Genomic DNA, 26,940 nt, shown 5'->3' on the forward strand with positions numbered 1-26,940 from the left:
TAGATGCATTATGGTCGAACTGTGGTCGTGTTGAGGTGGTGTTACCCACATTATGGTCGTGTTGAGGTAGTGTTAACCACATTATGGTCGTGTTGAGGTAGTGTTACCCACATTATGGTCATACTGTGGTCGTGTTGAGGTGGTGTTAGATGTACATTATGGTCATGTTGAGGTAGTGTTACCTACATTATGGTCGTGTTGAGGTAGTGTTACCCACATTATGGTCGTGTTGAGGTAGTGTTGCCCACACTATGGTCGTGTTGAGGTAGTGTTAACCACATTATGGTCGTGTTGAGGTAGTGTTACCCACATTAAGGTCGTGTTGAGGTAGTGTTAACCACATTATGGTCGTGTTGAGGTAGTGTTACCCACATTAAGGTCGTGTTGAGGTAGTGTTACCTACATTATGGTCGTGATGAGGTAGTGTTACCTATATTATGGTCGTGTTGAGGTAGTGTTACCTACATTATGGTCGTGTTGAGGTAGTGTTACCTACATTATGGTCTTGTTGAGATGGTATTAAATACATTATGGTCGTACTGTTGTCGTGTTGAGGTAGTGTTACCTACATTATGGTCGTGTTGAGTAAGTGTTACCTGCATTATGGTCGTGTTGAGTAAGTGTTACCTGCATTATGGACGTAGGGTGGTCATGTTGAGGTGGTGTTTCCTGCATTATGGTCATGTTAAAGTAGTGTTACCTGCATTATGGACGTGTTGAGGTAGTGTTACATGCATTATGGCCATGTTGAGGAAGTGTTACCTGCATTATGGTCGTGTTGAGATGGTCTTACCTACATTATGGCCGTACTGTGGTTGTGTTCCCTATATTATGGTCGTGTTGAGGTAGTGTTACCTGCATTATGGTCGTGTTGAGGTAGTGTTACCTGTATTATGGTTGTGTTGAGGTAGTGTTTCCTACATTATGGTTGTGTTGAGGTAGAGTTACCAATATATTATGGTCGTGTTGAGGTAGTGTTACCCACATTATGGTCGTGTTGAGGTAGTGTTACCTACATTATGGTCTTGTTGAGATGGTATTAAATACATTATGGTCGTACTGTTGTCGTGTTGAGGTAGTGTTACCTACATTATGGTCGTGTTGAGTAAGTGTTACCTGCATTATGGTCGTGTTGAGTAAGTGTTACCTGCATTATGGTCGTATTGTGGTTGTGATGAGGTGTTGTTACCTACATTATGGACGTAGGGTGGTCATGTTGAGGTGGTGTTTCCTGCATTATGGTCATGTTAAAGTAGTGTTACCTGCATTATGGACGTGTTGAGGTAGTGTTACATGCATTATGGCCATGTTGAGGTAGTGTTACCTGCATTATGGTCGTGTTGAGGTAGTGTTACCTGTATTATGGTCGTGTTGAGGTAGTGTTACTCAGATTATGGTCGTACTGTGGTCGTGTTGAGGTGGTGTTACCCACATAATGGTCTTGTTGAGGTAGTGTTACCTACATTATGGTTGTGTTGAGGTAGTGTTACCTACATTATGGACGTCTTGAGGTAGTGTTAATTACATTATGGTCGTATTGTGGTTGTGTTACCTACATTATGGTCGTGTTGAGGTAGTGTTACCTACATTATGGTCGTGTAGAGGTAGTGTTACCTGCATTAAGGTCGTGTTGAGGTGGTGTTACCTCCATTATGGTCATGTTGAGGTGGTGTTACCTACATTATGGTCTTGTTGAGATGGTATTACCTGCATTATGGTTACTGTTAGTGGTAGTGTTACCTACATTATGGTCATGTTGAGGTAGTGTTACCTACATTATGGTCGTGTTGAGGTGGTGTTACCTACATTATGGTCTTGTTGAGATGGTATTAAATACATTATGGTTACTGATGTCGGTTGAGGTAGTGTTACCTACATTATGGTCGTGTTGAGGTAGTGTTACCTGCATTATGGTCGTCTTGAGGTAGTGTTAATTACATTATGGTCGTGTTGAGGAAGTGTTACCTACATTATGGTCGTGTTGAGTAAGTGTTACCTGCATTATGGTCGTATTGTGGTCGTGATGAGGTGGCGTTACCTACATTATGGTCGTACTGTAGTCGTGTTGAGGTGTTGTTACCTACATTATGGACGTAGGGTGGTCATGTTGAGGTGGTGTTTCCTGCATTATGGTCATGTTAAAGTAGTGTTACCTGCATTATGGACGTGTTGAGGTAGTGTTACATGCATTATGGCCATGTTGAGGAAGTGTTACCTGCATTATGGTCGTGTTGAGATGGTCTTACCTACATTATGGCCGTACTGTGGTTGTGTTCCCTATATTATGGTCGTGTTGAGGTAGTGTTACCTGCATTATGGTCGTGTTGAGGTAGTGTTACCTGTATTATGGTGGTGTTGAGGTAGTGTAACCTATATTATGGTAGTGTTGAGGTGGTGATACCAACATTATGGTTGTGTTGAGGTAGTGTTTCCTACATTATGGTTGTGTTGAGGTAGAGTTACCAATATATTATGGTCGTGTTGAGGTATTGTTACCTACATTATGGTCGTGTTGAGGTAGTGTTACCCACATTATGGTCGTGTTGAGGTAGTCTTACCCACATTATGGTCGTACTGTGGTCGTGTTGATGTGGTGTTAGATGCATTATTCGAACTGTGGTCGTGTTGAGGTAGTGCAGATTATGGTCGTACTGTGGTCGTGTTGAGGTGGTGTTACCCACATTATGGTCGTGTTGAGGTAGTGCATTATGGTCGTACTGTGGTCGGTTGAGTAAGTGTTACCTGCATTATGGTCGTATTGTGGTCGTGATGAGGTGGTGTTACCTACATTATGGTCGTTGTAGTCGTGTTGAGGTGTTGTTACCTACATTATTAGTGGTCATGTTGAGGTGGTGTTTACCTGCATTATGGTCATGTTAAAGTAGTGTTACCTGCATTATGGACGTGTTGAGGTAGTGTTACATGCATTATGGCCATGTTGAGGTAGTGTTACCTACATTATGGTCGTGTTGAGGTAGTGTTACCCACATCAATTTGTAAGTCGCTCTGGATAAGAGCGTCTGCTAAATGACTTAAATGTAAAATGTAAAATTATGGTCGTACTGTGGTCGTGTTGATGTGGTGTTAGATGCATTATGGTCGAACTGTGGTCGTGTTGAGGTGGTGTTACCCACATTATGGTCGTGTTGAGGTAGTGTTACCTACATTATGGTTGTGTTGAGGTAGTGCATTATGGTCGTATTGTGGTCTTGTTGAGGTAGTGTTACCTACATTATGAGGTAGTGTTACCTACATTATGGTCGTGTTGAGGTAGTGTTACCTGCATTATGGTCGTGTTGAGGTAGTGTTCCCTATATTATGGTCGTATTGTGGTTGTGTTACCCACTTTATGGTAATGTTGAGGTGGTGTTACCTATATTATGGTCTTGTTGAGATGGTGTTGCCTACATTAAGGTAATACTGTGGTCGTGTTGAGGTGGTGTTACCTACATTATGGTCGTGATGAGGTAGTGTTACCTACATTATGGTCGTGTTGAGGTAGTGTTACCTGTATTATGGTTGTGTTGAGATGGTGTTACCTACAATATGGTCATGTTGAGGTGGTGTTACCTACAATATGGTCATGTTGAGGTGGTGTTACCTACATTATGGTCTTGTTGAGATGGTATTAAATACATTATGGTCGTACTGATGTCGTGTTGAGGTAGTGTTACCTACATTATGGTCGTGTTGAGGTAGTGTTACCTGCATTATGGTCGTCTTGAGGTAGTGTTAATTACATTATGGTCGTGTTGAGGAAGTGTTACCTACATTATGGTCGTGTTGAGTAAGTGTTACCTGCATTATGGTCGTATTGTGGTCGTGATGAGGTGGTGTTACCTACATTATGGTTATGTAGTCGTGTTGAGGTGTTGTTACCTACATTATTAGGGTGGTCATGTTGAGGTGGTGTTTCCTGCATTATGGTCATGTTAAAGTAGTGTTACCTGCATTATGGACGTGTTGAGGTAGTGTTAATTACATTATGGTCGTGTTGAGGAAGTGTTACCTACATTATGGTCGTGTTGAGTAAGTGTTACCTGCATTATGGTCGTATTGTGGTCGTGATGAGGTGTTACCTACATTATGGTCGTACTGTAGTCGTGTTGAGGTGTTGTTACCTACATTATGGACGTAGGGTGGTCATGTTGAGGTGGTGTTTCCTGCATTATGGTCATGTTAAAGTAGTGTTACCTGCATTATGGACGTGTTGAGGTAGTGTTACATGCATTATGGCCATGTTGAGGAAGTGTTACCTGCATTATGGTCGTGTTGAGATGGTCTTACCTACATTATGGCCGTATTGTGGTTGTGTTCCCTATATTATGGTGTTGAGGTAGTGTTACCTGCATTATGGTCGTGTTGAGGTAGTGTTACCTGTATTATGGTGGTGTTGAGGTAATGTTACCTACATTATGGTTGTGTTGAGGTAGATCTGTGGTCGTGTTGAGGTGGTGTTACCCACATAATGGTCTTGTTGAGGTAGTGTTACCTACATTATGGTTGTGTTGAGGTAGTGTTACCTACATTATGGACGTCTTGAGGTAGTGTTAATTACATTATGGTGATTGTGGTTGTGTTACCTACATTATGGTCGTGTTGAGGTAGTGTTACCTACATTATGGTCGTGTTGAGGTAGTGTTACCTACATTATGGTCGTGTTGAGGTAGTGTTTACACTATGGTCGTGTTGAGGTAGTGTTAACCACATTATGGTCGTGTTGAGGTAGTGTTACCCACATTATGGTCATACTGTGGTCGTGTTGAGGTGGTGTTAGATGCATTATGGTCAAACTGTGGTCGTGTTGAGGGGGTGTTACCCACATTATGGTCATGTTGAGGTAGTGTTACCTACATTATGGTCGTGTTGAGGTAGTGTTACCCACATTATGGTCGTGTTGAGGTAGTGTTACAGACACTATGGTCGTGTTGTAGTGTTAACCACATTATGGTCGTGTTGAGGTAGTGTTACCACATTATGGTCGTGTTGAGGTAGTGTTACCCACATTATGGTCGTGTTGAGGTAGTGTTACCTACATTATGGTCGTGTTGAGGTAGTGTTACCTACGTGTTGAGGTAGTGTTACCTACATTATGGTCGTGTTGAGGAAGTGTTACCTACATTATGGTCGTATTGTGGTCGTGATGAGGTGGTGTTACCTACATTATGGTCTTGTTGAGATGGTATTAAATACATTATGGTCGTACTGTTGTCGTGTTGAGGTAGTGTTACCTACATTATGGTCGTGTTGAGGTAGTGTTACCTACATTATGGTCTTGTTGAGATGGTATTAAATACATTATGGTCGTACTGTTGTGTTGAGGTAGTGTTACCTACATTATGGTCGTTGAGTAAGGGTTACCTGCATTATGGTCTTGTTGAGTAAGTGTTACCTGCATTATGAGGTGGTGTGGTGTTTCCTGCATTATGGTCATGTTAAAGTAGTGTTACCTGCATTATGGACGTGTTGAGGTAGTGTTACATGCATTATGGCCATGTTGAGGAAGTGTTACCTGCATTATGGTCGTGTTGAGATGGTCTTACCTACATTATGGCCGTACTGTGGTTGTGTTCCCTATATTATGGTCGTGTTGAGGTAGTGTTACCTGCATTATGGTCGTGTTGAGGTAGTGTTACCTGTATTATGGTGGTGTTGAGGTAGTGTTACCTACATTATAGTGTTACCTGTATTATGGTAGTGTTGAGGTTGTGATACCAACATTATGGTTGTGTTGAGGTAGTGTTTCCTACATTATGGTTGTGTTGAGGTAGAGTTACCAATATATTATGGTCGTGTTGAGGTAGTGTTACCCACATTATGGTCGTGTTGAGGTAGTGTTACCTACATTATGGTCTTGTTGAGATGGTATTAAATACATTATGGTCGTACTGTTGTCGTGTTGAGGTAGTGTTACCTACATTATGGTCGTGTTGAGTAAGTGTTACCTGCATTATGGTCGTGTTGAGTAAGTGTTACCTGCATTATGGTCGTATTGTGGTTGTGATGAGGTGTTGTTACCTACATTATGGACGTAGGGTGGTCATGTTGAGGTGGTGTTTCCTGCATTATGGTCATGTTAAAGTAGTGTTACCTGCATTATGGACGTGTTGAGGTAGTGTTACATGCATTATGGCCATGTTGAGGTAGTGTTACCTGCATTATGGTCGTGTTGAGGTAGTGTTACCTGTATTATGGTCGTGTTGAGGTAGTGTTACCCAGATTATGGTCGTACTGTGGTCGTGTTGAGGTGGTGTTACCCACATAATGGTCTTGTTGAGGTAGTGTTACCTACATTATGGTTGTGTTGAGGTAGTGTTACCTACATTATGGACGTCTTGAGGTAGTGTTAATTACATTATGGTCGTATTGTGGTTGTGTTACCTACATTATGGTCGTGTTGAGGTAGTGTTACCTACATTATGGTCGTGTAGAGGTAGTGTTACCTATTAATTGAGGTGGTGTTACCTCCATTATGGTCATGTTGAGGTGGTGTTACCTACATTATGGTCATTGAGATGGTATTACCTGCATTATGGTCGACTGTTGATTGTGGTAGTGTTACCTACATTATGGTCATGTTGAGGTAGTGTTACCTACATTATGGTCGTGTTGAGGTGGTGTTACCTACATTATGGTCTTGTTGAGATGGTATTAAATACATTATGGTCGTACTGATGTCGTGTTGAGGTAGTGTTACCTACATTATGGTCGTGTTGAGGTAGTGTTACCTGCATTATGGTCGCCTTGAGGTAGTGTTAATTACATTATGGTCGTGTTGAGGAAGTGTTACCTACATTATGGTCGTGTTGAGTAAGTGTTACCTGCATTATGGTCGATTGTGGTCGGATGAGGTGTTACCTACATTATGGTCGTACTGTAGTCGTGTTGAGGTGTTGTTACCTACATTATGGACGTAGGGTGGTCATGTTGAGGTGGTGTTTCCTGCATTATGGTCATGTTAAAGTAGTGTTACCTGCATTATGGACGTGTTGAGGTAGTGTTACATGCATTATGGCCATGTTGAGGAAGTGTTACCTACATTATGGTCGTGTTGAGTAAGTGTTACCTGCATTATGGTCGTATTGTGGTCGTGATGAGGTGGTGTTACCTACATTATGGTCGTACTGTAGTCGTGTTGAGGTGTTGTTACCTACATTATGGACGTAGGGTGGTCGTGTTGAGGTAGTGTTACCTGCATTATGGTCGTCTTGAGGTAGTGTTAATTACATTATTGTCGTGTTGAAGAAGTGTTACCTGCATTATGGTCGTATTGTGGTCGTGATGAGGTGGTGTTACCTACATTATGGTCGTACTGTAGTCGTGTTGAGGTGTTGTTACCTACATTATGGACGTAGGGTGGTCATGTTGAGGTGGTGTTTCCTGCATTATGGTCATGTTAAAGTAGTGTTACCTGCATTATGGACGTGTTGAGGTAGTGTTACATGCATTATGGCCATGTTGAGGTAGTGTTACCCACATTATGGTCGTGTTGAGATGGTCTTACCTACATTATGGCCATACTGTGGTTGTGTTCCCTATATTATGGTCGTGTTGAGGTAGTGTTACCTGCATTATGGTCGTGTTGAGGTAGTGTTACCTGTATTATGGTGGTGTTGAGGTAGTGTAACCTATATTATGGTAGTGTTGAGGTGGTGATACCAACATTATGGTTGTGTTGAGGTAGTGTTTCCTACATTATGGTTGTGTTGAGGTAGAGTTACCAATATATTATGGTCGTGTTGAGGTATTGTTACCTACATTATGGTCGTGTTGAGGTAGTGTTACCCTACATTATGGTCGTGTTGAGGTAGTCTTACCCACATTATGGTTACTGTGGTCGTGTTGATGTGGTGTTAGATGCATTATGGTCGAACTGTGGTCGTGTTGAGGTAGTGTTACCCAGATTATGGTCGCATTACTGTGGTCGTGTTGAGGTGGTGTTACCCACATTATGGTCGTGTTGAGGTAGTGCATTATGGTCGTACTGTGGTCGTGTTGAGTAAGTGTTACCTGCATTATGGTCGTATTGTGGTCGTGATGAGGTGGTGTTACCTACATTATGGTCGTACTGTAGTCGTGTTGAGGTGTTGTTACCTACATTATGGACGTAGAGTGGTCATGTTGAGGTGGTGTTTCGTGCATTATGGTCATGTTAAAGTAGTGTTACCTGCATTATGGACGTGTTGAGGTAGTGTTACATGCATTATGGCCATGTTGAGGTAGTGTTACCCACATTATGGTCGTGTTGAGGTAGTGTTACCCACATCAATTTGTAAGTCGCTTCTGGATAAGAGCGTCTGCTAAATGACTTAAATGTAATATGTAAAATTATGGTCGTACTGTGGTCGTGTTGATGTGGTGTTAGATGCATTATGGTCGAACTGTGGTCGTGTTGAGGTGGTGTTACCCACATTATGGTCGTGTTGAGGTAGTGTTACCTACATTATGGTTGTGTTGAGGTAGTGCATTATGGTCGTACTGTGGTCTTGTTGAGGTAGTGTTACCTACATTATGGTTGTGTTGAGGTAGTGTTACCTACATTATGGTCGTGTTGAGGTAGTGTTACCTGCATTATGGTCGTGTTGAGGTAGTGTTCCCTATATTATGGTCGTATTGTGGTTGTGTTACCCACTTTATGGTAATGTTGAGGTGGTGTTACCTATATTATGGTCTTGTTGAGATGGTGTTGCCTACATTAAGGTAATACTGTGGTCGTGTTGAGGTAGTGTTACCTACATTATGGTCGTGTTGAGGTAGTGCTCCCTACATTATGGTCGTGTTGAGGTAGTGTTACCTGTATTATGGTTGTGTTGAGATGGTGTTACCTACAATATGGTCATGTTGAGGTGGTGTTACCTACAATATGGTCATGTTGAGGTGGTGTTACCTACATTATGGTCTTGTTGAGATGGTATTAAATACATTATGGTCGTACTGATGTCGTGTTGAGGTAGTGTTACCTACATTATGGTCGTGTTGAGGTAGTGTTACCTGCATTATGGTCGTCTTGAGGTAGTGTTAATTACATTATGGTCGTGTTGAGGAAGTGTTACCTACATTATGGTCGTGTTGAGGAAGTGTTACCTGCATTATGGTCGTATTGTGGTCGTGATGAGGTGGCGTTACCTACATTATGGTCGTACTGTAGTCGTGTTGAGGTGTTGTTACCTACATTATGGACGTAGGGTGGTCATGTTGAGGTGGTGTTTCCTGCATTATGGTCATGTTAAAGTAGTGTTACCTGCATTATGGACGTGTTGAGGTAGTGTTAATTACATTATGGTCGTGTTGAGGAAGTGTTACCTACATTATGGTCGTGTTGAGTAAGTGTTACCTGCATTATGGTCGTATTGTGGTCGTGATGAGGTGGCGTTACCTACATTATGGTCGTACTGTAGTCGTGTTGAGGTGTTGTTACCTACATTATGGACGTAGGGTGGTCATGTTGAGGTGGTGTTTCCTGCATTATGGTCATGTTAAAGTAGTGTTACCTGCATTATGGACGTGTTGAGGTAGTGTTACATGCATTATGGCCATGTTGAGGAAGTGTTACCTGCATTATGGTCGTGTTGAGATGGTCTTACCTACATTATGGCCGTACTGTGGTTGTGTTCCCTATATTATGGTCGTGTTGAGGTAGTGTTACCTGCATTATGGTCGTGTTGAGGTAGTGTTACCTGTATTATGGTGGTGTTGAGGTAATGTTACCTACATTATGGTTGTGTTGAGGTAGTGTTACCCAGATTATGGTCGTACTGTGGTCGTGTTGAGGTGGTGTTACCCACATAATGGTCTTGTTGAGGTAGTGTTACCTACATTATGGTTGTGTTGAGGTAGTGTTACCTACATTATGGACGTCTTGAGGTAGTGTTAATTACATTATGGTCGTATTGTGGTTGTGTTACCTACATTATGGTCGTGTTGAGGTAGTGTTACCTACATTATGGTCGTGTTGAGGTAGTGTTACCCACATTATGGTCGTGTTGAGGTAGTGTTACCCACACTATGGTCGTGTTGAGGTAGTGTTAACCACATTATGGTCGTGTTGAGGTAGTGTTACCCACATTATGGTCATACTGTGGTCGTGTTGAGGTGGTGTTAGATGCATTATGGTCAAACTGTGGTCGTGTTGAGGGGGTGTTACCCACATTATGGTCATGTTGAGGTAGTGTTACCTACATTATGGTCGTGTTGAGGTAGTGTTACCCACATTATGGTCGTGTTGAGGTAGTGTTACAGACACTATGGTCGTGTTGAGGTAGTGTTAACCACATTATGGTCGTGTTGAGGTAGTGTTACCCACATTAAGGTCGTGTTGAGGTAGTGTTAACCACATTATGGTCGTGTTGAGGTAGTGTTACCCACATTAAGGTCGTGTTGAGGTAGTGTTACCTACATTATGGTCGTGATGAGGTAGTGTTACCTATATTATGGTCGTGTTGAGGTAGTGTTACCTACATTATGGTCGTGTTGAGGTGGTGTTACCTACATTATGGTCTTGTTGAGATGGTATTAAATACATTATGGTCGTACTGTTGTCGTGTTGAGGTAGTGTTACCTACATTATGGTGAGGTAGTGTTACCTACATTATGGTCTTGTTGAGATGGTATTAAATACATTATGGTCGTACTGTTGTCGTGTTGAGGTAGTGTTACCTACATTATGGTCGTGTTGAGTAAGGGTTACCTGCATTATGGTCTTGTTGAGTAAGTGTTACCTGCATTATGGACGTAGGGTGGTCATGTTGAGGTGGTGTTTCCTGCATTATGGTCATGTTAAAGTAGTGTTACCTGCATTATGGACGTGTTGAGGTAGTGTTACATGCATTATGGCCATGTTGAGGAAGTGTTACCTGCATTATGGTCGTGTTGAGATGGTCTTACCTACATTATGGCCGTACTGTGGTTGTGTTCCCTATATTATGGTCGTGTTGAGGTAGTGTTACCTGCATTATGGTCGTGTTGAGGTAGTGTTACCTGTATTATGGTGGTGTTGAGGTAGTGTTACCTGCATTATGGTCGTGTTGAGGTAGTGTTACCTGTATTATGGTAGTGTTGAGGTTGTGATACCAACATTATGGTTGTGTTGAGGTAGTGTTTCCTACATTATGGTTGTGTTGAGGTAGAGTTACCAATATATTATGGTCGTGTTGAGGTAGTGTTACCCACATTATGGTCGTGTTGAGGTAGTGTTACCTACATTATGGTCTTGTTGAGATGGTATTAAATACATTATGGTCGTACTGTTGTCGTGTTGAGGTAGTGTTACCTACATTATGGTCGTGTTGAGTAAGTGTTACCTGCATTATGGTCGTGTTGAGTAAGTGTTACCTGCATTATGGTCGTATTGTGGTTGTGATGAGGTGTTGTTACCTACATTATGGACGTAGGGTGGTCATGTTGAGGTGGTGTTTCCTGCATTATGGTCATGTTAAAGTAGTGTTACCTGCATTATGGACGTGTTGAGGTAGTGTTACATGCATTATGGCCATGTTGAGGTAGTGTTACCTGCATTATGGTCGTGTTGAGGTAGTGTTACCTGTATTATGGTCGTGTTGAGGTAGTGTTACCCAGATTATGGTCGTACTGTGGTCGTGTTGAGGTGGTGTTACCCACATAATGGTCTTGTTGAGGTAGTGTTACCTACATTATGGTTGTGTTGAGGTAGTGTTACCTACATTATGGACGTCTTGAGGTAGTGTTAATTACATTATGGTCGTATTGTGGTTGTGTTACCTACATTATGGTCGTGTTGAGGTAGTGTTACCTACATTATGGTCGTGTAGAGGTAGTGTTACCTGCATTAAGGTCGTGTTGAGGTGGTGTTACCTCCATTATGGTCATGTTGAGGTGGTGTTACCTACATTATGGTCTTGTTGAGATGGTATTACCTGCATTATGGTCGTACTGTTGTCGTATTGTGGTAGTGTTACCTACATTATGGTCATGTTGAGGTAGTGTTACCTACATTATGGTCGTGTTGAGGTGGTGTTACCTACATTATGGTCTTGTTGAGATGGTATTAAATACATTATGGTCGTACTGATGTCGTGTTGAGGTAGTGTTACCTACATTATGGTCGTGTTGAGGTAGTGTTACCTGCATTATGGTCGTCTTGAGGTAGTGTTAATTACATTATGGTCGTGTTGAGGAAGTGTTACCTACATTATGGTCGTGTTGAGTAAGTGTTACCTGCATTATGGTCGTATTGTGGTCGTGATGAGGTGGCGTTACCTACATTATGGTCGTACTGTAGTCGTGTTGAGGTGTTGTTACCTACATTATGGACGTAGGGTGGTCATGTTGAGGTGGTGTTTCCTGCATTATGGTCATGTTAAAGTAGTGTTACCTGCATTATGGACGTGTTGAGGTAGTGTTACATGCATTATGGCCATGTTGAGGAAGTGTTACCTGCATTATGGTCGTGTTGAGATGGTCTTACCTACATTATGGCCATACTGTGGTTGTGTTCCCTATATTATGGTCGTGTTGAGGTAGTGTTACCTGCATTATGGTCGTGTTGAGGTAGTGTTACCTGTATTATGGTGGTGTTGAGGTAGTGTAACCTATATTATGGTAGTGTTGAGGTGGTGATACCAACATTATGGTTGTGTTGAGGTAGTGTTTCCTACATTATGGTTGTGTTGAGGTAGAGTTACCAATATATTATGGTCGTGTTGAGGTAATGTTACCTACATTATGGTCGTGTTGAGGTAGTGTTACCCACATTATGGTCGTGTTGAGGTAGTCTTACCCACATTATGGTCGTACTGTGGTCGTGTTGATGTGGTGTTAGATGCATTATGGTCAAACTGTGGTCGTGTTGAGGTAGTGTTACCCAGATTATGGTCGTACTGTGGTCGTGTTGAGGTGGTGTTACCCACATTATGGTCGTGTTGAGGTAGTGCATTATGGTCGTACTGTGGTCGTGTTGAGTAAGTGTTACCTGCATTATGGTCGTATTGTGGTCGTGATGAGGTGGTGTTACCTACATTATGGTCGTACTGTAGTCGTGTTGAGGTGTTGTTACCTACATTATGGACGTAGAGTGGTCATGTTGAGGTGGTGTTTCCTGCATTATGGTCATGTTAAAGTAGTGTTACCTGCATTATGGACGTGTTGAGGTAGTGTTACATGCATTATGGCCATGTTGAGGTAGTGTTACCCACATTATGGTCGTGTTGAGGTAGTGTTACCCACATCAATTTGTAAGTCGCTCTGGATAAGAGCGTCTGCTAAATGACTTAAATGTAAAATGTAAAATTATGGTCGTACTGTGGTCGTGTTGATGTGGTGTTAGATGCATTATGGTCGAACTGTGGTCGTGTTGAGGTGGTGTTACCCACATTATGGTCGTGTTGAGGTAGTGTTACCTACATTATGGTTGTGTTGAGGTAGTGCATTATGGTCGTACTGTGGTCTTGTTGAGGTAGTGTTACCTACATTATGGTTGTGTTGAGGTAGTGTTACCTACATTATGGTCGTGTTGAGGTAGTGTTACCTGCATTATGGTCGTGTTGAGGTAGTGTTCCCTATATTATGGTCGTATTGTGGTTGTGTTACCTACATTATGGTCGTGTTGAGGTAGTGTTACCTGCATTATGGTCGTGTTGAGGTAGTGTTCCCTATATTATGGTCGTATTGTGGTTGTGTTACCCACTTTATGGTAATGTTGAGGTGGTGTTACCTATATTATGGTCTTGTTGAGATGGTGTTGCCTACATTAAGGTAATACTGTGGTCGTGTTGAGGTGGTGTTTCCTACATTATGGACGTACGGTGGTCGTGTTGAGGTGGTGTTACCTACATTATGGTCGTGATGAGGTAGTGTTACATGCATTATGGCCATGTTGAGGAAGTGTTACCTGCATTATGGTCGTGTTGAGATGGTCTTACCTACATTATGGCCGTACTGTGGTTGTGTTCCCTATATTATGGTCGTGTTGAGGTAGTGTTACCTGCATTATGGTCGTGTTGAGGTAGTGTTACCTGTATTATGGTGGTGTTGAGGTAGTGTAACCTATATTATGGTAGTGTTGAGGTGGTGATACCAACATTATGGTTGTGTTGAGGTAGTGTTTCCTACATTATGGTTGTGTTGAGGTAGAGTTACCAATATATTATGGTCGTGTTGAGGTAATGTTACCTACATTATGGTCGTGTTGAGGTAGTCTTACCCACATTATGGTCGTGTTGAGGTAGTCTTACCCACATTATGGTCGTACTGTGGTCGTGTTGATGTGGTGTTAGATGCATTATGGTCGAACTGTGGTCGTGTTGAGGTAGTGTTACCCAGATTATGGTCGTACTGTGGTCGTGTTGAGGTGGTGTTACCCACATTATGGTCGTGTTGAGGTAGTGCATTATGGTCGTACTGTGGTCGTGTTGAGTAAGTGTTACCTGCATTATGGTCGTATTGTGGTCGTGATGAGGTGGTGTTACCTACATTATGGTCGTACTGTAGTCGTGTTGAGGTGTTGTTACCTACATTATGGACGTAGAGTGGTCATGTTGAGGTGGTGTTTCCTGCATTATGGTCATGTTAAAGTAGTGTTACCTGCATTATGGACGTGTTGAGGTAGTGTTACATGCATTATGGCCATGTTGAGGTAGTGTTACCCACATTATGGTCGTGTTGAGGTAGTGTTACCCACATCAATTTGTAAGTCGCTCTGGATAAGAGCGTCTGCTAAATGACTTAAATGTAAAATGTAAAATTATGGTCGTACTGTGGTCGTGTTGATGTGGTGTTAGATGCATTATGGTCGAACTGTGGTCGTGTTGAGGTGGTGTTACCCACATTATGGTCGTGTTGAGGTAGTGTTACCTACATTATGGTTGTGTTGAGGTAGTGCATTATGGTCGTACTGTGGTCTTGTTGAGGTAGTGTTACCTACATTATGGTTGTGTTGAGGTAGTGTTACCTACATTATGGTCGTGTTGAGGTAGTGTTACCTGCATTATGGTCGTGTTGAGGTAGTGTTCCCTATATTATGGTCGTATTGTGGTTGTGTTACCTACATTACGGTCGTGTTGAGGTAGTGTTACCTGCATTATGGTCGTGTTGAGGTAGTGTTCCCTATATTATGGTCGTATTGTGGTTGTGTTACCCACTTTATGGTAATGTTGAGGTGGTGTTACCTATATTATGGTCTTGTTGAGATGGTGTTGCCTACATTAAGGTAATACTGTGGTCGTGTTGAGGTGGTGTTTCCTACATTATGGACGTACGGTGGTCGTGTTGAGGTGGTGTTACCTACATTATGGTCGTGATGAGGTAGTGTTACCTACATTATGGTCGTGTTGAGGTAGTGCTCCCTACATTATGGTCGTGTTGAGGTAGTGTTACCTGTATTATGGTTGTGTTGAGATGGTGTTACCTACAATATGGTCATGTTGAGGTGGTGTTACCTACAATATGGTCATGTTGAGGTGGTGTTACCTACATTATGGTCATGTTGAGGTGGTGTTACCTACATTATGGTCGTACTGATGTCGTGTTGAGGTAGTGTTACCTACATTATGGTCGTGTTGAGGTAGTGTTACCTGCATTATGGTCGCCTTGAGGTAGTGTTAATTACATTATGGTCGTGTTGAGGAAGTGTTACCTACATTATGGTCGTGTTGAGTAAGTGTTACCTGCATTATGGTCGTATTGTGGTCGTGATGAGGTGGCGTTACCTACATTATGGTTACTGTAGTCGTGTTGAGGTGTTGTTACCTACATTATGGACGTAGGGTGGTCATGTTGAGGTGGTGTTTCCTGCATTATGGTCATGTTAAAGTAGTGTTACCTGCATTATGGACGTGTTGAGGTAGTGTTACATGCATTATGGCCATGTTGAGGAAGTGTTACCTGCATTATGGTCGTGTTGAGATGGTCTTACCTACATTATGGCCGTACTGTGGTTGTGTTCCCTATATTATGGTCGTGTTGAGGTAGTGTTACCTGCATTACGGTCGTGTTGAGGTAGTGTTACCTGTATTATGGTGGTGTTGAGGTAGTGTAACCTATATTATGGTAGTGTTGAGGTGGTGATACCAACATTATGGTTGTGTTGAGGTAGTGTTTCCTACATTATGGTTGTGTTGAGGTAGAGTTACCAATATATTATGGTCGTGTTGAGGTAATGTTACCTACATTATGGTCGTGTTGAGGTAGTGTTACCCACATTATGGTCGTGTTGAGGTAGTCTTACCCACATTATGGTCGTACTGTGGTCGTGTTGATGTGGTGTTAGATGCATTATGGTCGAACTGTGGTCGTGTTGAGGTAGTGTTACCCAGATTATGGTCGTACTGTGGTCGTGTTGAGGTGGTGTTACCCACATTATGGTCGTGTTGAGGTAGTGCATTATGGTCGTACTGTGGTCGTGTTGAGTAAGTGTTACCTGCATTATGGTCGTATTGTGGTCGTGATGAGGTAGAGGTTGTGTTGAGTTAGTGTTACCTACATTATGGTCGTGTTGAGGTAGTGTTACCTGCATTATGGTCGTGTTGAGGTAGTGTTCCCTATATTATGGCCGTATTGTGGTTGTGTTACCTACATTATGGTCGTGTTGAGGTAGTGTTACCTACATTATGGTCGTACTGTAGTCGTGTTGAGGTGTTGTTACCTACATTATGGACGTAGAGTGGTCATGTTGAGGTGGTGTTTCCTGCATTATGGTCATGTTAAAGTAGTGTTACCTGCATTATGGACGTGTTGAGGTAGTGTTACATGCATTATGGCCATGTTGAGGTAGTGTTACCCACATTATGGTCGTGTTGAGGTAGTGTTACCCACATCAATTTGTAAGTCGCTCTGGATAAGACTGCTAAATGACTTAAATGTAAAATGTAAAATTATGGTCGTACTGTGGTCGTGTTGATGTGGTGTTAGATGCATTATGGTCGAACTGTGGTCGTGTTGAGGTGGTGTTACCCACATTATGGTCGTGTTGAGGTAGTGTTACCTACATTATGGTTGTGTTGAGGTAGTGTTACCTACATTATGGTCGTGTTGAGGTAGTGTTCCCTATATTATGGCCGTATTGTGGTTGTGTTACCTACATTATGGTCGTGTTGAGGTGGTGTTACCTACATTATGGTCGTGATGAGGTAGTGTTACCTACATTACGGTCGCGTTGAGGTAGTGTTACCTGTATTATGGTTGTGTTGAGATGGTGTTACCTACATTATGGTCATGTTGAGGTGGTATTACCTGCAATATGGTCATGTTGAGGTGGTGTTACCTACAATATGGTCATGTTGAGGTGGTGTTACCTACATTATGGTCGTGTTGAGGTAGTGTTACCTACATTATGGTTGTGTTGAGGCAGGGTTACCTACATTATGGTCACACTCTGGTCGTGTTGAGGTGGTGTTACCTGTATTATGGTCGTGTTGTGGCAGTGTTACCTACATTATGGTCGTCTTGAGGAAGTGTTACCTGCATTATGGTCGTGATGAGGTAGTGTTACCTACAATATGGTCGTGTTGAGGTGGTGTTACCTGCATTATGGTCATGTTAAAGTAGTGTTACCTACATTATGTTCGTGTTGAGGTAGTGTTACCTGCATTATGGTCATGTTGGGGTAGTGTAACCTATATTATGGTCGTGTTGAGGCAGGGTTACATACATTATGGTCGTGTTGAGGTAGTGTTACCTACATTATGTTCGTGTTGAGGTAGTGTTACCTGCATTATGGTCGTGTTGTGGTAGTGTTACCTACATTATGGTCGTGTTGAGGAAGTTTTACCTGCATTATGGTCTTATTGTGGTCGTGATGAGGTGGTGTTAGCTACATTATGGCCGTACGGTGGTCATGTTGAGGTGGTGTAACATTATGGTTGTGTTGAGGTAGTGTTACCTACATTATGGTTGTGTTGAGGTAGTGTTACCTGCATTATGGTCGTGTTGAGGTAGTGTTCCCTATATTATGGTCGTATTGTGGTTGTGTTACCTACATTATGGTCGTGTTGAGGTAGTGTTACCTACATTATGGTCGTGTTGAGGTGGTGTTACCTATATTATGGTCTTGTTGAGATGGTATTACCTACATTATGGTCACACTCTGGTCGTGTTGAGGTGGTGTTACCTGCATTATGGTCATGTTGAGGTAGTGTAACCTATATTACGGTTGTGTTGAGGCAGGGTTACCTACATTATGGTTGTGTTGAGGTAGTGTTACTTACATTATGGTAATACTGTGGTCGTGTTGAAGTGGTGATACCTACATCATGGTCGTAATGTGATCGTGTTGAGGTAGTGTTACCTACATTAGGGTCATGTTGGCGTAGTGTTACCTAAATTGTGGTGGCGTTGACGTGGTGTTAAGGTGGTGTGACCTACATTATGGTTGTGTTGAGGTAGTGCATTATGGTCGTACTGTGGTCGTGTTGAGGTAGTGTTACCTATATATTATGGTTGTGTTGAGGTAGTGTAACCAATATTATGGTTGTGTTTAGGCAGTGTTAATTACATTATGGTCGTGTTGAGGTGGTGTTACATACATTATGGTCGCGTTCATGTAGTGTTACCTGCATTATGGTCGTGTTGAGGTAGTGTTACCTGCATTATGGTCGTGTTGAGGTAGTGTTACCTATATTATGGTCGTGTTGAGGCAGGGTTACCTACATTATGGTCGTGTTGAGGTAGTGTTACCTACATTATGGTCGCACTGTGGTCGTGTTGAGGTGGTGTTACCTACATTATGGTCATGTTGAGGTGGTGTTACCTACATTATGGTCATGTTGAGGTAGTGTTACCTACATTATGGTAATACTGTGGTCGTGTTGAGGTGGTGTTTCCTAAATGATGGACGTACAGTGGTCGTGTTGAGGTAGTGTTACCCACATTATGGTTGTGTTGAGGTAGTGCATTATGGTCGTACTGTGGTCGTGTTGAAGTGGTGATACCTACATCATGGTCGTAATGTGGTCGTGTTGAGGTGGTGTTAACTACATTATGGTCGTGTTGAGGTAGTGTTACCTACATTAGGGTCATGTTGGCGTAGTGTTACCTAAATTGTGGTGGCGTTGACGTGGTGTTAAGGTGGTGTGACCTACATTATGGTTGTGTTGAGGTAGTGTACATTGTGGTCGTGTTGAGGTAGTGTTACCTATATATTATGGTTGTGTTGAGGTAGTGTAACCAATATTATGGTTGTGTTTAGGCAGTGTTAATTACATTATGGTCGTGTTGAGGTGGTGTTACATACATTATGGTCATGTTCATGTAGTGTTACCTGCATTATGGTCGTGTTGAGGTAGTGTTACCTGCATTATGGTCGTGTTGAGGTAGTGTTACCTATATTATGGTCGTGTTGAGGCAGGGTTACCTACATTATGGTCGTGTTGAGGTAGTGTTACCTGCATTATGGTAATACTGTGGTCGTGTTGAGGTGGTGTTACCTACATTATGGTCGTGATGAGGTAGTGTTACCTGCATTATGGTCGTGTTGAGATAGTGTTGCCTACATTATGGTAATACTGTGGTCGTGTTGAGGTGGTGTTACCTACATTATGGTCGTGTTGAGGTAGTGTTACCCACATTATGGTTGTGTTGAGGTAGTGCATTATGGTCGTATTGTGGTCGTGTTGAGGTAGTGTTAGCTGCATTATGGCCGTGTTGAGGAAGTGTTACCTACATTATGGTCGTGTTGAGATAGTGTTCCCTGCATTATGGTCGTGTTGAGATGGTGTTACCTACATTATGGTCGTGTTGAGGTAGTCTTAATTACATTATGGTCGTGTTGAGGTAGTGTTAATTACATTATGGTGTGTTGAGGAAGTGTTACCTTCATTATGGTCGTGTTGAGGAAGTGTTACCTACATTATGGTCGTGTTGAGGTAGTGTTACCTACATTACATTATTATGGTTGTGTTGAGGTAGTGTTACCTACATTATGGTCGTGTTGAGGTAGTGTAATCTATATTATGGTAGTGTTACCTGCATTATGGTCGTGTTGAGGTAGTGTTACCTGCATTATGGTCGTGTTGAGGTAGTGATGAGGTGGTGTTACCTGCATTATGGTCGTACTGTAGTCGGGTTGAGGTATTGTTACCTTCATTATGGTCATGTTGTGGTAGTGTAACCTACATTATGATAATGTTGAGGTGGTGTTACCTACATTGTGGTCGTGTTGAGGTAGTGTTACTTACATTATGGTTGTGTTGAGGTAGTGTTACCTGCACTATGGTCGTGTTGAGGTAGTGTTACCTACATTATGGTCGTGTTGAGGTAGTGTTAATTACATGATGGTCGTGTTGAGGTAGTGTTACCTACATTATGGTCGTGTTGAGGTAGTGTTACCTACATTATGGTCGTGTTGAGGTAGTGTTACCTGCATTATGGTCGTACTGAGGAAAGGTTACCTACATTATGGTCATGTTGAGATGGTGTTATCTACATTATGGTCGTCTTGAGGAACTGTTACCTGCATTATGGTCGTACTGTTGCCGTGATGAGGTGGTGTTACCTACATTATGGTCGTGTTGAGGTAGTGTTACCTGCATTATGGTCGTGTTGAGGTAGTGTTACCTACATTATGGTCGTGTTGAGGTAGTGTTACCTACATTATGGTCGTGTTGAGGTAGTGTTACCTGCATTATGGTCGTGTTGAGGAAAGGTTACCTACATTATGGTCATGTTGAGATGGTGTTATCTACATTATGGTCGTCTTGAGGAACTGTTACCTGCATTATGGTCGTACTGTTGCCGTGATGAGGTGGTGTTACCTACATTATGGTTGTACTGTGGTCGTGTTGAGGTAGTGTTACCTACATTATGGTCGTGTTGAGGTAGTGTTACCTACATTATGGTCGTGTTGAGGTGGTGTTACCTGCATTATGGTCATGTTGAGGTAGTGTAACCTATATTATGGTTGTGTTGAGGCAGGGTTACCTACATTATGGTTGTGTTGAGGCAGTGTTACTTACATTATGGTAATACTGTGGTCGTGTTGAGGTGGTGTTACATCATTCATTATGGTCGTGTTGAGGTAGTGTTACCTACATTATGGTCATGTTGAGGTAGTGTTACCTAAATTGTGGTGGTGTTGAGTGTTAAGGTGTTACCTACATTATGGTTGTGTTGAGGTAGTGCATTATGGTCGTACATTATGGTCGTGTTGAGGTAGTGTTACCTATATTATGGTTGTGTTGAGGTAGTGTAACCTATATTATGGTTGTGTTTAGGCAGTGTTAATTACATTATGGTCGTGTTGAGGTGGTGTTACATACATTATGGTCGCGTTCATGTAGTGTTACCTATATTATGGTCGTGTTGAGGTGGTGTTACCTGCATTATGGTCATGTTGAGGTAGTGTTACCTATATTATGGTCGTGTTGAGGTAGTGTTACCTGCATTATGGTCGTGTTGAGGTAGTGTTACCTACATTATGGTTGTGTTGAGGTGGTGTTACCTACATTATGGTCATGTTGAGGTGGTGTTACCTACATTATGGTCATGTTGAGGTAGTGTTACCTACATTATGGTAATACTGTGGTCGTGTTGAGGTGGTGTTTTAAATGATGGACATTAGTGGTCGTGTTGAGGTAGTGTTACCCACATTATGGTTGTGTTGAGGTAGTGCATTATGGTCGTACTGTGGTCGTGTTGAAGTGGTGATACCTACATCATGGTCGTATGTGGTCGTGTTGAGGTGGTGTTACCTACATTATGGTCGTGTTGAGGTAGTGTTACCTACATTATGGTCATGTTGGCGTAGTGTTACCTAAATTGTGGTGGCGTTGACGTGGTGCTAAGGTGGTGTGACCTACATTATGGTTGTGTTGAGGTAGTGCATTATGGTCATTGTGGTCGTGTTGAGGTAGTGTTACCTATATTATGGTTGTGTTGAGGTAGTGTAACCAATATTATGGTTGTGTTTAGGCAGTGTTAATTACATTATGGTCGTGTTGAGGTGGTGTTACATACATTATGGTCATGTAGTGTTACCTGCATTATCATGTTAAGGTAGTGTTACCTGCATTATGGTCGTGTTGAGGTAGTGTTACCTGCATTATGGTCGTGTTGAGGTAGTGTTACCTATATTATGGTCGTGTTGAGGCAGGGTTACCTACATTATGGTCGTGTTGAAGTAGTGTTACCTACATTATGGTCGCACTGTGGTCGTGTTGAGGTGGTGTTACCTACATTATGGTCATGTTGAGGTGGTGTTACCTACATTATGGTCATGTTGAGGTAGTGTTACCTACATTATGGTAATACTGTGGTCGTGTTGAGGTGGTGTTTCCTAAATGATGGACGTACACTGGTCGTGTTGAGGTAGTGTTACCCACATTATGGTTGTGTTGAGGTAGTGCATTATGGTCGTACTGTGGTCGTGTTGAGGTAGTGTTAGCTGCATTATGGCCGTGTTGAGGAAGTGTTACCTACATTATGGTCGTGTTGAGATAGTGTTCCCTGCATTATGGTCGTGTTGAGATGGTGTTACCTACATTATGGTCGTGTTGAGGTAGTCTTAATTACATTATGGTCGTGTTGAGGTAGTGTTAATTACATTATGGTCGTGTTGAGGAAGTGTTCCCTTCATTATGGTCGTGTTGAGGAAGTGTTACCTACATTGTGGTCGTGTTGAGGTAGTGTTACCTACATTATGGTCGTGTTGAGGTAGTGTTACCTGTATTATGGTTGTGTTGAGATGGTGTTACCTACTTTATGGTCGTGTTGAGGTAGTGTAATCTATACTATGGTAGTGTTGAGGTAGTGTTACCTGCATTATGGTCGTGTTGAGGTAGTGTTACCTGCATTTTGGTCGTATTGTGGTCGTGATGAGGTGGTGTTACCTGCATTATGGTCGTACTGTAGTCGGGTTGAGGTATTGTTACCTTCATTATGGTCATGTTGTGGTAGTGTAACCTACATTATGGTCGTGTTGAGGTAGTGTTACCTACATTATGGTCGTGTTGAGGTAGTGTTACCTACATTATGGTTGTGTTGAGGTAGTGTTACCTGCATTATGGTCGTGTTGAGGTAGTGTTACCTGCATTATGGTCGTGTTGAGGTAGTGTTAATTACATTATGGTCGTGTTGAGGTAGTGTTACCTACATTATGGTCGTGTTGAGGTAGTGTTACCTACATTATGGTCGTGTTGAGGTAGTGTTACCTGCATTATGGTTGTGTTGAGGAAAGGTTACCTACATTATGGTCATGTTGAGATGGTGTTATCAACATTATGGTTGTCTTGAGGAACTGTTACCTGCATTATGGTCGTACTGTTGCCGTGATGAGGTGGTGTTACCTACATTATGGTCGTGTTGAGGTAGTGTTACCTGCATTATGGTCGTGTTGAGGTAGTGTTACCTACATTATGGTCGTGTTGAGGTAGTGTTACCTACATTATGGTCGTGTTGAGGTAGTGTTACCTGCATTATGGTCGTACTGAGGAAAGGTTACCTACATTATGGTCATGTTGAGATGGTGTTATCTACATTATGGTCGTCTTGAGGAACTGTTACCTGCATTATGGTCGTACTGTTGCCGTGATGAGGTGGTGTTACCTACATTATGGTTGTACTGTGGTCGTATTGAGGTATTGTTACCTACATTATGGTCGTGTTGAGGTAGTGTTACCTACATTATGGTCGTGTTGAGGTGGTGTTACCTACTTTATGGTCGTGTTGAGGTAGTGTTAATTACATTATGGTCGTGTTGAGTAAGTGTTCCCTTCATTATGGTCGTGTTGAGGAAGTGTTACCTGCATTTTGGTCGTATTGTGGTCGTGATGAGGTGGTGTTACCTGCATTATGGTCGTACTGTAGTCGGGTTGAGGTATTGTTACCTTCATTATGGTCATGTTGAGGTAGTGTAACCTACATTATGGTAATGTTGAGGTGGTGTTACCTACATTGTGGTCGTGTTGAGGTAGTGTTACCTACATTATGGTTGTGTTGAGGTAGTGTTACATGCACTATGGTCGTGTTGATGTGGTGTTACCGACATTATGGTCGTGTTGAGGTAGTGTTAATTACATTGTGGTCGTGTTGAGGTAGTGTTAATTACATTATGGTCGTGTTGAGGTAGTGTTACCTACATTATGGTCGTGTTGAGGTAGTGTTACCTGCATTATGGTCGTACTGAGGAAAGGTTACCTACATTATGGTCATGTTGAGATGGTGTTATCTACATTATGGTCGTCTTGAGGAACTGTTACCTGCATTATGGTCGTACTGTTGCCGTGATGAGGTGGTGTTACCTACATTATGGTTGTACTGTGGTCGTATTGAGGTATTGTTACCTACATTATGGTCGTGTTGAGGTAGTGTTACCTACATTATGGTCGTGTTGAGGTGGTGTTACCTGCATTATGGTCATGTTGAGGTAGTGTAACCTATATTACGGTTGTGTTGAGGCAGGGTTACCTACATTATGGTTGTGTTGAGGTAGTGTTACTTACATTATGGTAATACTGTGGTCGTGTTGAAGTGGTGATACCTACATCATGGTCGTAATGTGATCGTGTTGAGGTAGTGTTACCTACATTAGGGTCATGTTGGCGTAGTGTTACCTAAATTGTGGTGGCGTTGACGTGGTGTTAAGGTGGTGTGACCTACATTATGGTTGTGTTGAGGTAGTGCATTATGGTCGTACTGTGGTCGTGTTGAGGTAGTGTTACCTATATATTATGGTTGTGTTGAGGTAGTGTAACCAATATTATGGTTGTGTTTAGGCAGTGTTAATTACATTATGGTCGTGTTGAGGTGGTGTTACATACATTATGGTCGCGTTCATGTAGTGTTACCTGCATTATGGTCGTGTTGAGGTAGTGTTACCTGCATTATGGTCGTGTTGAGGTAGTGTAATCTATATTATGGTAGTGTTGAGGTAGTGTTACCTGCATTATGGTCGTGTTGAGGTGGTATTTCCTACATTATGGACGTACAGTGGTCGTGTTGAGGTGGTGTTACCTACATTATGGTCCTGTTGAGGTGGTGTTACCTACATTTTGGTCATGTTGAGTTGGTGTTACCTACATTATGGTAATACTGTGGTCGTGTTGAGGTGGTGTTTCCTAAATGATGGACGTACAGTGGTCGTGTTGAGGTAGTGTTACCTACATTATGGTTGTGTTGAGGTAGTGCATTATGGTCGTACTGTGGTCGTGTTGAAGTGGTGATACCTACATCATGGTCGTAATGTGGTCGTGTTGAGGTGGTGTTAACTACATTATGGTCGTGTTGAGGTAGTGTTACCTACATTAGGGTCATGTTGGCGTAGTGTTACCTAAATTGTGGTGGCGTTGACGTGGTGTTAAGGTGGTGTGACCTACATTATGGTTGTGTTGAGGTAGTGCATTATGGTCGTACTGTGGTCGTGTTGAGGTAGTGTTACCTATATATTATGGTTGTGTTGAGGTAGTGTAACCAATATTATGGTTGTGTTTAGGCAGTGTTAATTACATTATGGTCGTGTTGAGGTGGTGTTACATACATTATGGTCGTGTTGATGTAGTGTTACCTGCATTATGGTCGTGTTGAGGTAGTGTTACCTGCATTATGGTCGTGTTGAGGTAGTGTTACCTATATTATGGTCATGTTGAGGCAGGGTTACCTACATTATGGTCGTGTTGAAGTAGTGTTACCTACATTATGGTCGCACTGTGGTCGTGTTGAGGTGGTGTTACCTACATTATGGTCATGTTGAGGTGGTGTTACCTACATTATGGTCATGTTGAGGTAGTGTTACCTACATTATGGTAATACTGTGGTCGTGTTGGAGGTGGTGTTTCCTAATGATGGACGTTGAGGTGGTGTTTCCTAAATGATGGACATTATGGTCGTGTTGAGGTAGTGTTACCCATTACAGGTAGTGCATTATGGTTGTGGTCGTGTTGAGGTAGTGTTAGCTGCATTATGGCCTGAGGAAGTGTTACCTACATTATGGTCGTGTTGAGATAGTGTTCCCTGCATTATGGTCGTGTTGAGATGGTGTTACCTACATTATGGTCGTGTTGAGGTAGTCTTAATTACATTATGGTCGTGTTGAGGTAGTGTTAATTACATTATGGTCGTGTTGAGGAAGTGTTCCCTTCATTATGGTCGTGTTGAGGAAGTGTTACCTACATTGTGGTCGTGTTGAGGTAGTGTTACCTACATTATGGTCGTGTTGAGGTAGTGTTACCTGTATTATGGTTGTGTTGAGATGGTGTTACCTACTTTATGGTCGTGTTGAGGTAGTGTAATCTATACTATGGTAGTGTTGAGGTAGTGTTACCTGCATTATGGTCGTGTTGAGGTAGTGTTACCTGCATTTTGGTCGTATTGTGGTCGTGATGAGGTGGTGTTACCTGCATTATGGTCGTACTGTAGTCGGGTTGAGGTATTGTTACCTTCATTATGGTCATGTTGTGGTAGTGTAACCTACATTATGGTAATGTTGAGGTGGTGTTACCTACATTGTGGTCGTGTTGAGGTAGTGTTACCTACATTATGGTTGTGTTGAGGTAGTGTTACCTGCACTATGGTCGTGTTGAGGTAGTGTTACCGACATTATGGTCGTGTTGAGGTAGTGTTAATTACATGATGGTCGTGTTGAGGTAGTGTTACCTACATTATGGTCGTGTTGAGGTAGTGTTACCTACATTATGGTCGTGTTGAGGTAGTGTTACCTGCATTATGGTCGTACTGAGGAAAGGTTACCTACATTATGGTCATGTTGAGATGGTGTTATCTACATTATGGTCGTCTTGAGGAACTGTTACCTGCATTATGGTCGTACTGTTGCCGTGATGAGGTGGTGTTACCTACATTATGGTCGTGTTGAGGTAGTGTTACCTGCATTATGGTCGTGTTGAGGTAGTGTTACCTACATTATGGTCGTGTTGAGGTAGTGTTACCTACATTATGGTCGTGTTGCATTACCTGAGGAAAGGTTACCTACATTATGGTCATGTTGAGATGGTGTTATCACATTATGGTCTTGAGGAACTGTTA

General features: G+C 42.3%; 1 protein-coding gene across 3 annotated transcripts in view; it reads right to left on the reverse strand.

Annotated features, from left to right (window-relative positions):
• Positions 1-26,940, reverse strand: part of LOC135522783 (disco-interacting protein 2 homolog C-like) — a 56,179-nt gene that overhangs the window by 15,673 nt on the left and 13,566 nt on the right. The window lies entirely within an intron of this gene.

This window comes from Oncorhynchus masou, chromosome 30, assembly GCF_036934945.1.
Source record: "Oncorhynchus masou masou isolate Uvic2021 chromosome 30, UVic_Omas_1.1, whole genome shotgun sequence".
Classification (NCBI taxonomy): Eukaryota; Metazoa; Chordata; class Actinopteri; order Salmoniformes; family Salmonidae; genus Oncorhynchus; species Oncorhynchus masou.